At 42.8% G+C, this 15,920-nt stretch overlaps 1 long non-coding RNA gene across 1 annotated transcript; it reads left to right on the forward strand.

Annotated features, from left to right (window-relative positions):
- Window positions 1–466: 466 nt before the first annotated feature.
- Window positions 467–2,771, forward strand: LOC120400081. Its single transcript, XR_005595524.1, has 3 exons — window positions 467–498; window positions 2,111–2,317; window positions 2,590–2,771. It is a non-coding gene; the product is annotated as an uncharacterized LOC120400081 (long non-coding RNA).
- The last annotated feature ends 13,149 nt before the right edge of the window (window positions 2,772–15,920 follow it).

Genomic DNA, 15,920 nt, shown 5'->3' on the forward strand with positions numbered 1-15,920 from the left:
TCAACCAACTTCTGAAATGATAAAAAATAGGCTTTACATCAGGTCAAGGAAGTTAACAGATGCACACCAGCAAGGGCTGAGCATGCTGAGGGGAAGCAAGTCCTAGCCTTGAAATCTTCACTGGATACACCCACCACCAATTCCTTTCATTTAAAACTTTTTTTAAATGATTGCTTCCTTATCTTAAAAACTGATCTGAAAATGGGGAAGGTAGAAAATGAAGCTGGTTTTGTTTGGCTCTTTTCAATTTGTCAGGAGATGGGAAATTGTCATGGGCCCATGGCCTTTTAGGAGAATTAAAGTCTAATAGGCCCATGATGACCCTGTTAGCTACACCTGGGAGCAGTTAGGTGCTCCAGGTGGCACCCCTTTAGCTAATTACTAATGGAATAGCTGAGCTAGAAAGAGGCTGCTGGAACAGGATAAAGGAAAACTTGCTTAGAGTGAAAGAAAGAAGAAGTTCTACAGCTACTGCATGTGGTAAAATGCCTGCAGGAGGTAAAGTAGGCTTTGCGGGTGCAAGATCTGAATTGATAGTGAGAACCCCAAGAGAACTGTCAGGACCGTTAGGGAGGGTAAGAGTGGCAAAGCTCCTCTCATTAAGCTCTGAAAAGAGAGCAGGCAGAGGCCTCCAGACCAGAGTCTGGAGGATGAAGGAGAGATCTGGTAGAAGAAACCCAAAGGGAGCAAAGTAGATTCCTGTGTGGGGAAGCCCTAAGTTAGAGTATACAGTGGGTAGAAGAAACCTATAGGAAGCAGGTTAGGCTCCCAGGAGAGAAACCCTGGGATTAGGGTTGCCAGGTGTCCAGTTTTTGACTAGAATTCCCAGTTGAAAAGGGCCCCTGATGGCTCTGGTCAGCACTACTGACTGGGCACTTAAAAGTCCAGTTGGCATGGGGCTGGCAGGATCCCTACCTGGCTCTGCACAGCTCCCTGGAAGCAGTGGCATGCCCCTCCTGCTCCTAGGCATAGGGGTGGCCACAGGGGCTCTGCACACTGCCCCCACCCTGAGCACCAGCTCCACAGTTCCCATTGGCTGAGAACCACGGCCAATGGGAGCTGTGGGGGCGGTGCCTGTGGATAAAGGCAGCGTGCAGAGTCACCTGGCCGCCCCTCTGCCTAGGAGCCAAGGCACATGTCGCTGCTTGCAAGTAAGCGCCACCTGGATCCCACACCTCTGCCCCAGCCCTGAGCCTCCTCCCATACCCAAACTCCCTCCCAGAGCCCACACCTCAAACCCTCTTTTGCAACCCAAGTCCCTGCCCCAGCTCAGAACCCCTTCTGACACTCTGAACCCCCCAGCCTGGAGCCCCCTCCTGTACCTCAAACCCTTCATCCCCAGCCGCACCTCAGAGCCCACATGCCCAGCTGGAACCCTCACCCCCCTGCCCCAGCCTGGATCCCCCTCCCACACCCTGAATCTCTCATTTCTGGCCCTACCCCAGAGCCCAAAACTCCCTTCCATACCCAACCCCCTTCGTCGGCCCGGAGCACCGTCCCACACTCCAAACCCCTTGGCCTTAGCCCAGAGCCTTCTCCTGCACCCTAAACCCCTCATCCCTGGCCCCACCCCAGAGCCCGCACCTCCAGCCCAAAGCCCATACCCCCTTTCTCATCCCAACCCCCTGCCTCAGCCCGGAGCCCCCTCCCACACACAAAATCTCTCGGTCCCAGCCAGAGCCCCCCTCATTCCCAGCCCCACCCTAGAACCCACACCCCTAGCTGACACCCTCACTCTCTCCCACACTGCAACCCCCTGCCCCAGCCTAGTGAAAATGAATGAGTGAGAAAGGGTGGGTGAGAACAAGAGGAGATGGAGTGAGCAGGGGTGGAGCCTCAGAGAAGGGTTGGGGCCTCAGGGCAGGGAATGGGGCGGGGCAAGGGTGTTTGGTTTTGTGCAATTAGAAAGGTGCCAACCCTACCTGGGATAAGACTTGTAAGTGGGAGCAGGGAGACCCCAGAGATAAACTGCCAGGGTCCCTGGGTGAGGGAGGCAGCATGGGGAATTCTGCTGGAGAAGAAGGAGTTATTAGTTTGGCCCAAGAAAGTTATTTTTCAGCCTTACTTTGGATTTGTTAGGACTCTTGTTTGGACCTTTTTGTTACCACAGAAGGGGTTTGGACATTATGTGACTCGGCCATAGGGCTGAGCCACCAAAGACCTGATGAGAGCCAGGTGGCCAGCAGGAGGAGGCAGGGATGAAGACCCCTTGCAACATTGCACCCTAACACAGAGGGGTGCTACCAGTTGAGAGTACACTACCTTCCAGAACTACTGAAACTGACTGGGTCCTACCTGTGTCAGAAAGAAAAAGAAGGTAAAAATATAAAGCAATAGACTTGTATTCGTGCATTCCTTGGGTCAGTGTCAGCAATGACTGATACATTAATGGAAATGTCTTGCTCATTATTTGTATATTTTTCTTGAAAGAGTAATAAAGGGGGAAAAAATAAAAAGAAATTGTGCTGGGATGCCTGTTGCTCAGTTTGCGATAGGTATGGTTCTACATAATCAATTCTTAAGACCTTGTATTTCCTCACAGGAGGGAAGGAAATGAGTGTTTAAACAGAATTGCCCTTCTGATTTAAGGTTAGCAAAGAACACCATGAGACAGCACTGATGGACAGTACAATGTACGTACTACACTGAAAGACAGTTACCTGCCCCGTGATGCTGAAGCATTCAAGTGGATGCATTTACCATACATAAGAAGACGACTCTTTTAGCATGACCTGTAAGAATGTCACTTTCCTATGGCTATGTTTAATAGTACAGAGAACATTTAATTGCCTTTTTTATTTTAAACAGACAATCTAAATGTGAAATGTAGACATGGTGTATTTATGTTACATGGTTCTCTCAAGTAAAAAATCACACATATATTAACATTGCATACTTGTATTTTTTCCAGTTTCATTCACCTAGATTAGAAAGACAAATTGATTCTGAAACAAACAGTTGACTTGAGACCCCTCTTGTCAAATTCAGAATCCATTGTTATGCTCACTACATGTCCTCCATTTGAGTCTTTATTTACCTTTTCCTTCAGAAAAGAAGTCAGATCACCTTAGGTAAGCATCCTGGTAATTGGCATTAAATCCTTCACTTTATTTGAGGTAATTCAATTTTGCTTTCCAATGGCCTTGGTTATTGGCAACTGGGCTCAATTTTTTTTTAATTGCTGTCAAAACGTAGCCTTTCCCTTAGGTAAAGCAGTTCAGTTCTATACACCTTACCCAATTTCTTAGCTATCCCTACTTTTGAGGAAGTGTGCAGCATCTGAATCAAACTGAAAAGGAATCAGAATCAAGTTTCTTAGAACTTGTGCAAGCATGTTAGTCTCCAGCAGTAAGCTCATTACAAATTGTCTGAGAGACTCACAGGACTTCTGGCTTAGAATGAAAAATGCAATAGGCTGCACATTCTTGAAGGTCAGGAAGGGAGTGGCAGATGCTGTGCTTCCAAATTCTTACTAAACACAATACCTTAAGTTGTCACAATAACTCTATGTAACGCTGCAATATTAATACTTTTGATAGTCTTTCAAGAAATACACCACCAAAACAAAGATGGAAAATTATACTGCATCAGCGATGCTATTTGAAAATCCTATTTGTTTAAAGGAAATGCACTTTACACATTCATACATTTTGAAATTGAATCTATATGATATATTGCAGAGTCATGTCACAAAAGAATGTTATTGCCCTCTGATTGTCTCATCTGCCCTCTGCCTACTAGTCCATTTTCTGTGGCGCTCAATGGAATATTCCAACCTGCTGAGCAGCTACAACCCGATTTAAAAAAAAAAATATCAGTGTACCAAAAGTTCTTCTTCCTTTTCCCCTGCATGTGCAATTTCTCCCACAACATGACACCGCCTGAGGCCCAAGAATGGGGGAATGTAGTTGGCGTATATAAAAATAGTACAACACCAATGTGTCTGTGTGTCCTACCTTCAGGCCCAGAAACAAGGAGATTCCCAGCTTTCCAGAGGGACCCAGTGCTTGCTTCTATCTTTGGAAATGTATGACATAATGGACTTTAGTATGTGACACTATCTTTTTAAATGCCATTGTTACACTTTTTAATGGCTCCTCCAGAGAACTGTATGGCTGGGCTTATGTCTAAGACACCTCGCTTTACCTTGCGGAGAAAGGGGGTTAAACATAGAATTGTACCACAGATTTTTAAAAACCTCTAAAACATTCCTCAAAATATTTTCTGCACAATGTGTGTGTCATGGTGGCATGGCATGGTAAAGTGGCCATTCAAATATTTGTAGTATTGTGAACTATTCTACTGGTTCTGTTGGGGAATATTGCTGACAATGGTAAAACTTTTTTGAAAAACTTCTCAGACTTTTTATATTGTATGTACATTTTATAACAAATTTTATTGGCTTTCATTTGGGATGAGCTGAGGGTAGCTGAAAAGCTTCTTTCCCCAACAGAAGTCGGTCCAATAAAAGATATTACCTCACCCACCTTGTCTCTCTTCTCTACATGTAAAACAACCACAGGTTGCCACCAGTACCATCATTCTTCCTGCTACTCCTTGCAAGATGTGAGGCTCAACAAAGCCTATGTTTTGGATATCAAGCAGTTTGTGAACTGTCTACTAATCAAGAAGTGTTTGCAGAATTTACTCAGTGACCAATTCTGAATAATGCATACATTTGAGAACAGACTCATAACTGCTCATGGACAATTCCTAGACAAAAAAGAATAAACTTGCTATGAAATATTTGCCTACTTCTAGTAAATATAAAATTAACAAACATGATGGAATACTGTTTTCCCAGCAAAGTTTACACTAAATCCTCAAGAGCCCTTTGATTCAGAATTCTGTTACACACAGAAAAAAACAACAGCAACAAAAAACCATCTCTAAAACAGTTACCTTTCTTATTTTGCCATTAAGCACTTGCATGCACTTGCATGCATCCTATATGAGGTGGTTTCTCAGAAACAGCTGCTACTAGAGGTAAGATATCGGTGTTCTAATCAGAGTGGTGCAGAGGATGGATGTTCTGTTTCTTAAAGGATTTTTGTTTTTAAAATTTCACTTAATTTCAAATTGGAGCAATATCCCATCATTTTGAAATTATCTGCAAAGGAAATTATTTTTTAAATTTGTTTCAAGTCATTCAAAATGTTTAGTTTTGACAAACTCAAAACATTTCATTTAGATTAACTTTTATTTTGTATAATATACAACAATAACATAAAACTTGAAAAGAAAATTCATTTCAAAGAAAAAAGAGAAACATCTCTTTCTGAAAGGCTAGGAACAGGACATGTCAAAACTGTTGGAACTTTTCCATTTTTTAAATGAAATTTCAATGAAATGACCTAATTTTTCAAAGTGTTTTGATTGTGATGAAACCACACATTCTAGCATTATATGGTCCTCTTAATGTTTCTCCAGCCAGCTCTAGCTAGAACCATTATAATCAGAAGACTGAAGTAACTGTCTGAAGAAAAGCAAAGTAATAGTCTCATAAAATGTGCTCTGAGGGATTGGTTTTAAAAAAAACAGTATCTGTGCAAGCAGTGCATTTTCAAAAATAAATGTATTTATAGAGAAAATAAGAATACTTCTAAATAAAATGGTTTAGACTGTTCACCTATCGGGATCTGATCAAAGCAGAGAACACAATGAGTTGCTTATTAAGCACCTCTATGTAATATGTAGAAGGGAAAACTGTTATGGGTGGTTCAATTTGAGAGACCTATATTGAAGGCCTCAAGCAACCAGTAATAAAACCTATTAGAGGTTCTAAAATTCTAGATGATGTAGATTTTCTAATGCACAAGATTATGCACCCAATAAAATTTAATTATATTTTGGACTTTATTATGACAGATAAAGATGAATTAAATAACTGGACTTGATGCTGGCTCAGGGACCATGATCATGGGCAGTCCCAACGAGTTTTAGATGTGGTGCATCAAAAGGGTCAATTTCCCAAAGCTGAAGAAAGTGGAATTAAACTGATGGGGAGGAAAAATTTAGACAGAAAAATGTGACTGCAAATAGGTTTATTTTATGAACTCCCATTCTCAAAGGTCACAAAGCCAGAGTCAAGAAATAGGACAACTTTGGCTAAAACCCCACCCCAGTTGAGTGGTGAAATGAAGGCAGCAATTAGAAATAAAAAAGGAATGTACAACAAATGGAAAATGGGGGAAGCAGCAATTGATATCAATTAGAAATTATGAATCGCAAGAAAATAGAAAAGCTAAAGGTATCAGGGAAAAAGCCATGGCTGCAAGGGCTAAAGATAATCAGAAGGGGTTTTTAAAGGGATATTAACAGCAAAAGAAATCCCACCAATGGCATAGGCTCTTTACTGGATGGAGATGGTAATATCATTAATAATGAGGCAGAAGGGGCCAAAGCGTTTAAATATTTCTGCTCTGGATTTTAGAAGAAGCAGGACGATGTACTTGTATCACAGGAGGATGAAGAAGTACTTTCCAGTTCATTAATAACTGAGGAGGATGTTACAGAATGTCTCCAAGGGATAACTATTTTTTAAATCAACAGGCCCAGATCACTTGCACCCAAGAGGCCTAATCTGAGGAGAGCTCTGGCCTCCTGGTGTTAATTTTCAATAAGTTTTGGAACAGTGAAGAAATACCAGAAGACTGGAAGAGTGCTAATGTGCCAATATTCAAAAAGGGCAAGCAGGTTGACCCAGGTAAGTATAGGTCAATTAGCCTGACATCAATCCTGTGCAAAATGATGGAAAAGGTAATATGAAATTCAATTGATAAAGGATTAAAGGATACAAATATAATTAATGCTAGCTAACATGGCTTTATGGAAAATAGATCGCATCAAAGAACCTGATTTCATTCATTGATGAGATTCCAAGTTTGGGTAATGAACATAAAAGCTGTATGGATGTAATATACTTAGACTTTTGTAAGGCATTTGATTTAATAATGCATGGTTAAAAAATTAGCACTAATACAATATTAATAAAGCTAAATTAAGAACTGACACTTCTCCAAAAGTAGCTGTCAAATGGAGACTCATCATGGGATAGGGATATTTCTATTGGGGTGCCTCAGGAATCGGTACTAGGCCTGACACTTCAACATTTTTATCTATGATCTAGAAGTAAATATAAAATTTGCAGATGATTTAGATTGGCGGAATAGTAAATAATGAGGAGGACAGGACAATCATACAGAGAGATCTGGACTTGGTAACGTGCAATGCTGGGCTGAAAAAGGCTAATGCAATCTTTGAATGTATAAACAGGGGCATAGTGAGCAGGAGAGAGACTATTTTATCTCTGGAGAGTGTGCCTTACAATGAGAGACTTAAAGGGGTCAATCTGTTCATTTATCAGAAAGAAGATTCAGAAATGACTTGATTAGTGTGTAAGTATTTTTTGGGGGGATGGGGGGGAAATACTGGTTAGTAAAGGGTTCTTTCATCTTGCACAGAAAGGCATAACAAAAATCAGTGGTTGAAAGCTGAAGCCAGACAAATTCAAATTCAAAATACAGGACACCTTTTTAACTAGGAGGGGGAGAAGGGTTAATTAACCATTGGAACAAACTACCAAGAGAAGTAATGGCTTCTCTGTCTCTTGAGATCTTCAGATCAAGACTCAATGTCTTTCTGGAAGTTAACGCTTTAACCAAACACAAGTCACTGGGCTCAAAACAGGAGTAGCTGGATAAAATTTAATGGCCTGTTGATATACAGATGGTCAGATTAGATGATCTGATGGTTCCTCCTGCCTTAAACTCTATGAATTTAGAATCTTTAGACTTGAGTCAAACCCAGCCTGCGGAGGTAACTTTTATCCAGATCTTGACTGGAACACTGGGGGGCTTTTGTGGTTTTAGTTTTTCATCTTCTTGCAGTTTAACATAGATCCCTTTTATTGTTAAGGATACTATCCTTACATGAAAGTGTTAGGAAATACCTATTGAACAGTGCACAAACTAACCCCCAAAGTGTTCATATTTTGATTGATTTTAACATAGTAGAAAACCAGATACAACATGGCAGAATTGGACCTGAGCCATAAAACTCAGATTTGGAATAATTCTCCCAACTCCTTGAAGTTGCATGGGACCTTCAGACTTGGGGTTTTGATTCACCTTGTTATAAATGTAATTGTGAAATTTGGACTGTGATTTCAATTCTAGACAACCCTGCACAAAGTCCTGGGATGTTTTAACCTGTGTATCAGTACAGGTCAAACTCCACAGTTTTAGTAAAGGAAAAGATGTCTTTAAAAGTCTGTTTTGCGTTATCTACCAGATCATTAAAAGGCATGATTTTTTCCATCATATTTTTCAACATTTCAAAAATTAGCCCATTAACTAGCTGACATAAAACAAATTATGTTCCTGGATACAATAATTTAGTGTACTACACTATATGAAACTATGAGGTATTTTCTTTGGCATGACACAAATAGAAATGTAAATTAATGCACCACAACAAAAAACATTAGAGGAAGATTCCTTCACCACAAAGTGATTCAGATTCCAGTGTTTTCCTTCCTAGAAAATGATCATATCAAACACACTAGGAGCATTTAAGCATACAAAGGACAACAACGTAGGAGATTCGAGCACGGCATGTCTTAATCCTATAGATTCCATTTTATTTCCTTCTCTCACACAATGGGCCTATGACAGAAATATGCATATAACTGAATGGGGAAAGGGAGTCAGATGAGCATAATAATTAATCTGGCATTCCAACCTTTCCTCACAGTAAATAGAGTATAAATATACCTGAATAGGAAAGCTCAGAAAAGATAAAGACTCATCACAGGTCATTCAGAGGAAAACTTATGACTATTGGGATACTAGGCACAACTGGGAAAGAGGAGAACAAAGCTAGAATGAGGATAGTCCTGGAGCACCCTTAGAGACGGGGCTGCCCCCATGAATGGCTGGCTCATAGGTGACAATTTGGCAGTGCTATAAAATTTCATCAGTGAACAGACTGAGGAAGCAAAGGAAAAGGATCTTCTGGACTGGTAATTGTCTCCTGTTCCTAGGCCTGAGTTGTGGCATAGTTAAGAGTCTGCTGTTAAACATTCCTAAGAAACTGACAAAGAGAAGTCTGGATTGTTAACTCTTGTACATCTAGAAATATTTTGTCTGTGAGTCTCTCTCCACTGATATATACCACCTGCATTTGTGGATGAAGTCTCTAGCCTTAAGGACTCTCTTACATTGAGACCCAGTGTGATCAGAAAATCATTATCCTGAAATCATGACCCACACATGGCTGTTACAGAATTCCTACTAATGTCATGGAGCTATGAAGAAGAATTCAGGGCCAGTGTAAGTAATTATTTAAATACTTTTTTGATATGAACAGAGTCCACCCTAAAACTGAACAAGAATGAGGTATATGTAGAGAACAGTACTACTACAAATGGATTTCCAACCTTGCCAAATGGTGTATATCTAACATATATCTGTACTAATATGAAAATATATACATTGGACCATGCTGCTGCTGAATGCACTAGTGTAACTCAAGAGAGGGCCCACTGAAGTAACTCTGCGTTCCCAATGGTGTAACTGAGCAGAATTTGGCCTATGATTCTAACTTCCCTTACACTGACATAAACTGACCACTCCACTGACATCTGTACAGTTCCACCACCATGAAATTGCTGCAATATGAGAATTAAGGCCACTATGTGCAAACTGGCCTTAAAAGTCAGGACCACATACAGTTTTCTTTCTCAATCAAGCTTAAGTGCACAGGACTTCACACAAACACACCTGTTCCTCTTGCATGCATGCAACTGTTTTTTTGTGAAGTGATTGTGTTCCTTTTGGTAGTCAGTTAAGTGTATAGAAATGGGAAATTGTCTAGCTTATTTCAGTGCCAGAATGTAATTGAATCATGTACCAAAATAAAGTTGATCCTGTGTTTATATTACTTCATCTTTTCTTGGTGCACATGTTTTATTTTAGAAATAAAATAAACTTCACTTAGAAATAAAATAAACTTTCATCCTTTAAAACAATTCTATTAAAGTCAAACAATAGTTTGTAACAACTCAACATTGAAAATAAACACACACAGAAAGAAACTCATCAACTCAGCTTGCATATTTCTATGACAGTTTTTCAAAGTTTTCAATAAATATTGATAGAATATACAGTTTAGAAAAACCTAGTTTCTCTTTTATTTACTAGATACTGACAATTACATAAAATAAGATAGTATCAAAAATAGGCAGATTGCAATCAAATTATATGGAAATAAATTCTTTCCAAACAGAGAGTAGCGATATACCTGCATGGCCATGAAAGGCATAGTGCAGACCCAAGCTAAGCTCCCAGTGCTGCAGCCAGTCACTTTAATGTATGCATCACAAAGCATTGTTCTTGGCACTCCTTTACCTGCGTCAGAGGATTAGTGCAGTGGGCAAGGCAATCATACCATCATCAAGATTTGTTTCCCAAGTTAATCATCGTTAAGGTTGTGAGTCTGTCACGGAGGTCACAGAAGTCACAGATTCTGTGACTTTCCGTGACCTCCATGACTTCTGCAGCAGCTGGTGTTTGCTCAGAAGCTGCCTGAGCCAGGCAGCCCCTTGGCCAGCAGCAGCAGTTTGGGTGTGTGGGAGTGGGCTCAGGGCTAGGGGTTGGAGGGGCACTTACCTCAGGGTGGGGGGGCTCCCCCTGGCATGGCACTGCAGTTCCTAGGTGGCAGAGGGACCGGGGGTGGGGGGATCCTCTGCACCACACGCTGCCCGTGCTTGTGAGCCCTGCCCTCGTATCTCCCACTGGCTGTGGTTCCCAGCCAATGGGAGCTGCGGCAGCCAGCACCTGTGGTGGGAGCAGTGGAGCCCCTTGGCCCCTCAACTGTCTAGGAGCTGTAGGGATGTGGAGCTAGGTAGGAAGCCCTGCCAGCCCCGTCAACCCTACCTGCCTCCAGCACCAGCAGGTCTTGGTCCATGCGCTGCTGCCTAGCAAACCCCCAGCACCATCGGGATCCTGGGCCACCTCCCCCAGAACCTGCGGTGCCCCCAGATGACCCCCCAGAGCACCCACGGCCCCCTGCCCAAGTTTTAGTCAGGGTGAGTATGTTTAGTAAAAGTCATCAACTGGTTGCAGGCCATGAATTTTTGTTTACGGCCCGTGACTTCTACTAAAACTACCCATGACTAAAACGTAGCCTTAATCATTGTCTCCCAGGGAAATCCAACTGTCTTAAAATCTGTCCTTGGGTTGTTAAATTGGTCTACAGCAGTGGTGGGCAATCTGCGGCATGCGGCCCATCAGGGTAAGCTGATTGCGGGCCACAAACATTTTGTGGATGTTGACCGTCTGCAGGCATGGCCCCCCACAGCTTCCAGTGGCTGTGGTTCGCCATTCCTGGCCAATGGGAGCTGCAGGAAGCGGCAGGCCACAGGGATGTGCGGGCTGCCACTTCCTGCAGCTCCCATTGGCCTGGAACGGCAAACCGTAGCCACTGGGACCTGCGGAGGGCTGTGCCTGCGGATGGTCAATGTCTGCAAAATGTCTCATAGCCCGCAATCAGCTTACCCTGGTGGGATGCATGCGGCCCCTGGGCCTCAGGTTACCCACCACTGGTCTACAGCCATGTGGTCCTTTGGACTCCTCATTGCAAATGGATGCCCAAATAGCCACTGTGGGGGGAAAAAAAAAAGCCAACGTCCATCTTATTATAGCTCACAATCTTCTGAGTAGTCTATCAGACACAGACCTGGCCATGTAAATTATGCATTTTTTATTTCAGGCTTTGATCATTAAAATTAATTACATATAGGAAAAAAATAAAGCTCCAACTGTTACAAAATGATGCAAACTATGTGCTTAGCAACCCTGATCACTGTGAAAACATCTGGTGCTTTCCTATCAGTCCCTATCTGGTTCCCCATTGAACGGAGTGTCCTCTTTAAGGACTTTGTTCTGATTTTCAAAGCTTTCCTTGATACTCATCCTAGCTACCTGATAGATCACTTTCTGCAACCATGACTTTGCACAATAGCTATATCTCACCTTGCTGACTAATAATGAGAAACTCAAGAGTGCAAGAGACAAACCATTGACCATCATCAGATCTAGACTATGGCACACCTTCCCCAAGAGATCAGAAGGACTATCTAGAACTAACCACCTTCAGAACTAAATGTAAAGTTCACTTCTTCAATTCATCATTTCTTCAATAATTTTTTTCATCAACAGACATACACTCCAACCACTCACTCTCATACATAAACAGAAACAAGCAAAAAACCAAAAGAGACTAATCAGACTATGTCTCCCATAGGTGGGTAAAGAAAAAGCAATTGTTGTTTCTGTTTTTAAATACCTGGAAGCTAGTCAGATACTATGATGATGGCAGCCATAGAAGAACCTAGATAGAGAGAGAGAAATCAAGATTTAGAGCACCTTTGCTTCATAAAAAAAATGCTTTCATATAAAAATACAGTCAACATCTTGCTGACAGCTGTCTCTAAATATAAAAATATGTATGGTTCTACCAATGTGGCAGCACAGCCCAAGGGAGACAATGCCATTTTGAGCAACTATTGCCATCTTCTATTTGTGTTGTCTGCTATGAAGTATCTGTTCAATTATTTAATTGTGACAACACAAAGTTCTGCTCAATGAAGGAAATGTGAATAAGTGTCACATAGTTGAAAATAAACCAAGGAAACTTTCTCCACCCAACTGCATATCTGTTCTGCTAAGCTCCAGAAAGTGGAAACAATGAAAGAGATTTAATAAAATTAAACTTCAAATTCCTTAAAACTATGTACCCTGCCATGTCCCTTTATTAACTGCATTTTAAATAGTCATAGAATCATAGAATATCAGGGTTGGAAGGGACCTCAGGAGGTCATCTAGTCCAACCCCCTGCTCAAAGCAGGACCAATTCCCAACTAAATCATCCCAGCCAGGGCTTTGTCAAGCCTGACCTTAAAAACCTTTAAGGAAGGAGATTCCACCACCTCCCTAGGTAACCCATTCCAGTGCTTCACCACCCTACTAGTGAAAAAGTTTTTCCTAATGTCCAACCTAAACCTCCCCCTCTGCAACTTGAGACCATTACTCCTTGTTCTGTCATCTTCTACCACTGAGAACAGTCTAGATCATCCTCTTTGGAACCCCCTTTCAGGTAGTTGAAAGCAGCTATCAAATCCCCCCTCATTCTTCTCTTCTGCAGGCTAAACAATCCCAGTTCCCTCATCCTCTCCTCATAAGTCATGTGCTCCAGCTCCCTAATCATTTTTGTTGCCCTCCGCTGGACTCTCTCCAATTTATCCACATCCTTCTTGTAGTGTGGGGCCCAAAACTGGACACAGTACTCCAAATGAGGCCTCACCAGTGCTGAATAGAGGGGAATGATCACATCCCTCGATCTGCTGGAAATGCCCCTACTTATACAGCCTGAAATGCCGTTAGCCTTCTTGACAACAAGGGCACACTGTTGACTCATATCCAGCTTCTCGTCCACTGTAACCCCTAGGTCCTTTTCTGCAGAACTGCTGCCTAGCCATTCGGTCCCTAGTCTGTAGCAGTGCATGGGATTCTTCCGTCCTAAATGCAGGACTCTGCACTTGTCCTTGTTGAACCTCATCAGGTTTCTTTTGGCCCAGTCCTCTAATTTGTCTAGGTTCCTCTGTATCCTATCTCTACCCTCCAGTGTATCTACCACTCCTCCAAGTTTAGTGTCATCTGCAAACTTGCTGAGAGTGCAGTCCACGCCATCCTCCAGATCATTAATGAAGATATTGAACAAAACCAGCCCCAGGACCGACCCTTGGGGCACTCCTCTTGAAACCGTCTGCCAAGTAGACATGAAGCCGTTGATCACTACCCGTTGAGCCCGACGATCTAGCCAGCTTTTTATCCACCTTATAGTCCAATCATCCAGCCCATACTTCTTTAACTTGCCAGCAAGAATACTGTGGGAGACCGTATCAAAAGCTTTGCTAATGTCAAGGAATAACATATCCACTGCTTTCCCCTCATCCGCAGACCCAGTTATCTCCTCATAGAAGGCAATTAGGTTAGTCAGGCATGACTTGCCCTTGGTGAACCCAGGCTGACTGTTCCTGATCACTTTCCTCTCCTCTAAGTGCTTCAGAATTGATTCCTTGAGGACCTGGTCCCTCCTGAGTAGCATTCTAAAGATCAAGTCTTTGAGGGGGGGTCTGATCTGTCTTCTAGACCATGTTCTCATTTCTTCAAGTTTGTGTGTGGAGGGACCTCACTTTGTCACAGAGTACTTGCACGTCCCAGATTCTGTCTTTGTTGTGTTGAAGATGAATCCGATTCCTTCGAAGAAATCCTTTCGGAGACTCAGCTAGGTAGGACCTGGGAGCTTTTTGCCGAGTTCCAGACATTTGGAACTGTTAGGGAACTTTTGCTCCACCTTTTTTCTTCCTGGCCTCAGTTAAGTTAGTGCTTTTTGATCTTCACCAAACATTGAGGTTTTGTTGCTGCAGAATTTTTATTTCAGCCTCCCACTTTTGAAATTCTTTCAGGTTGGTGGGCTAGAATTTAATTTATACTCCTGCCTGCCATAGGGTGTGCACCCTGCACCAGCCCCAATGAAGTAATGAGTCCCTGAAAGACCAATTAGGTTTGCTGGTGTCACCTGCAAGATGGAGGACCAGGGTTAATTAAGAGTGAAGCCCAACTAGGGAAGGGCTGCAGGGAAGGAGGCTGGAGTCACTCTCTGGGAAAAGAGAGGTCATCAGGGACAAGGAGATATGTCACATGTCCTGAGATCCTGCTCTGCAGTAAAGAGTCTAACAAGAGGCTAGGAGGGAGTGAAGTAGCCACAGGTAGGAGAGTAGGCTCGTGTGGTAAACCCAGAACCAGGCAAAGGAAGAGAAACAGGCTGGGTTGGAAGAAGCCCAGGGAAACGGCAACAGGGAGAATAACTAAGCTGACCTGGACTGCTGATTATAGGGTCTCTGGTCCAGAACCTGGAGTAGGGGGAGGGCCCAAGTTACTTGGCCAGCCACTGGTACAGTGGGACAAAGCTCCAAGCCAGGGCTGAACACTGTCCGGAGACAGCATTGGGACAGTGGTCCTGGTTCTCTCTGGCAACTGTGGAGGACCAGATAGTCTATAAACACTGTGTGTGTGTGTGTGTGTGTGTGTGTGTGTGTGTGTGTGTGTGTGTGTGTGAGAGAGAGAGAGAGAGAGAGAGAGAGAGGGGTGCGGCTGGGGGTGTGAGAATATAAAATGGGAACAGTCAGGCCACCTTAGTTACAGATGGCATTACTAGCTCAATTTTTTTACTCATTTATTTATATAGTAGGTGTGTGTTGGTCATGGGAACTGAATGGATCAGAAGTTTGTTTTAATCTGATGAAGGTGTAACAGGGACCTGACTTCGCCCCCGTCCCTGTCCTTTTCCTTTCAGAATCAGCACAGACTCCACAGGGTGTATGCTCAGTGAGACTTTATTCCAATTCCCCTTCACTAATATCACCACAATCCCCAGTGCTCCCACCTGTTTACAATATTTGCTGAGCCTCGGGCCCTCTCAGCAGGACCTGAGAGGAACAGAGATCTCCCAACTCTGACCCCTCTATATTACTAGACTCACCTAGCTCTGTTCCTCCTAACATTTCTTTCCTGTGTCCCTTTTATTAACCCAGGGCTAATTGGATTTTCATCCCACCATAAACCCACTATCCTGATTAGATCATTACCCCACTTAGCTTCTCCTGGGGCACTAATTAGCATCCAACTGGTCAGGGTGCAGGCTCACCGACTCACTCACTGCACTCTGTCACAGAAGGCAGCAGAAAGAGGGCTCTTTTTGTAGACTATATGAAATGAATTGGTGGTCTCAGTTACTATGGACCAGTCTCCAAATCACCAAACTACCATCACATACAGAAACATCTTGATTTACTC

This window comes from Mauremys reevesii, linkage group 3 (assembly GCF_016161935.1).
Source record: "Mauremys reevesii isolate NIE-2019 linkage group 3, ASM1616193v1, whole genome shotgun sequence".
In the NCBI taxonomy this organism is placed as follows: Eukaryota; Metazoa; Chordata; order Testudines; family Geoemydidae; genus Mauremys; species Mauremys reevesii.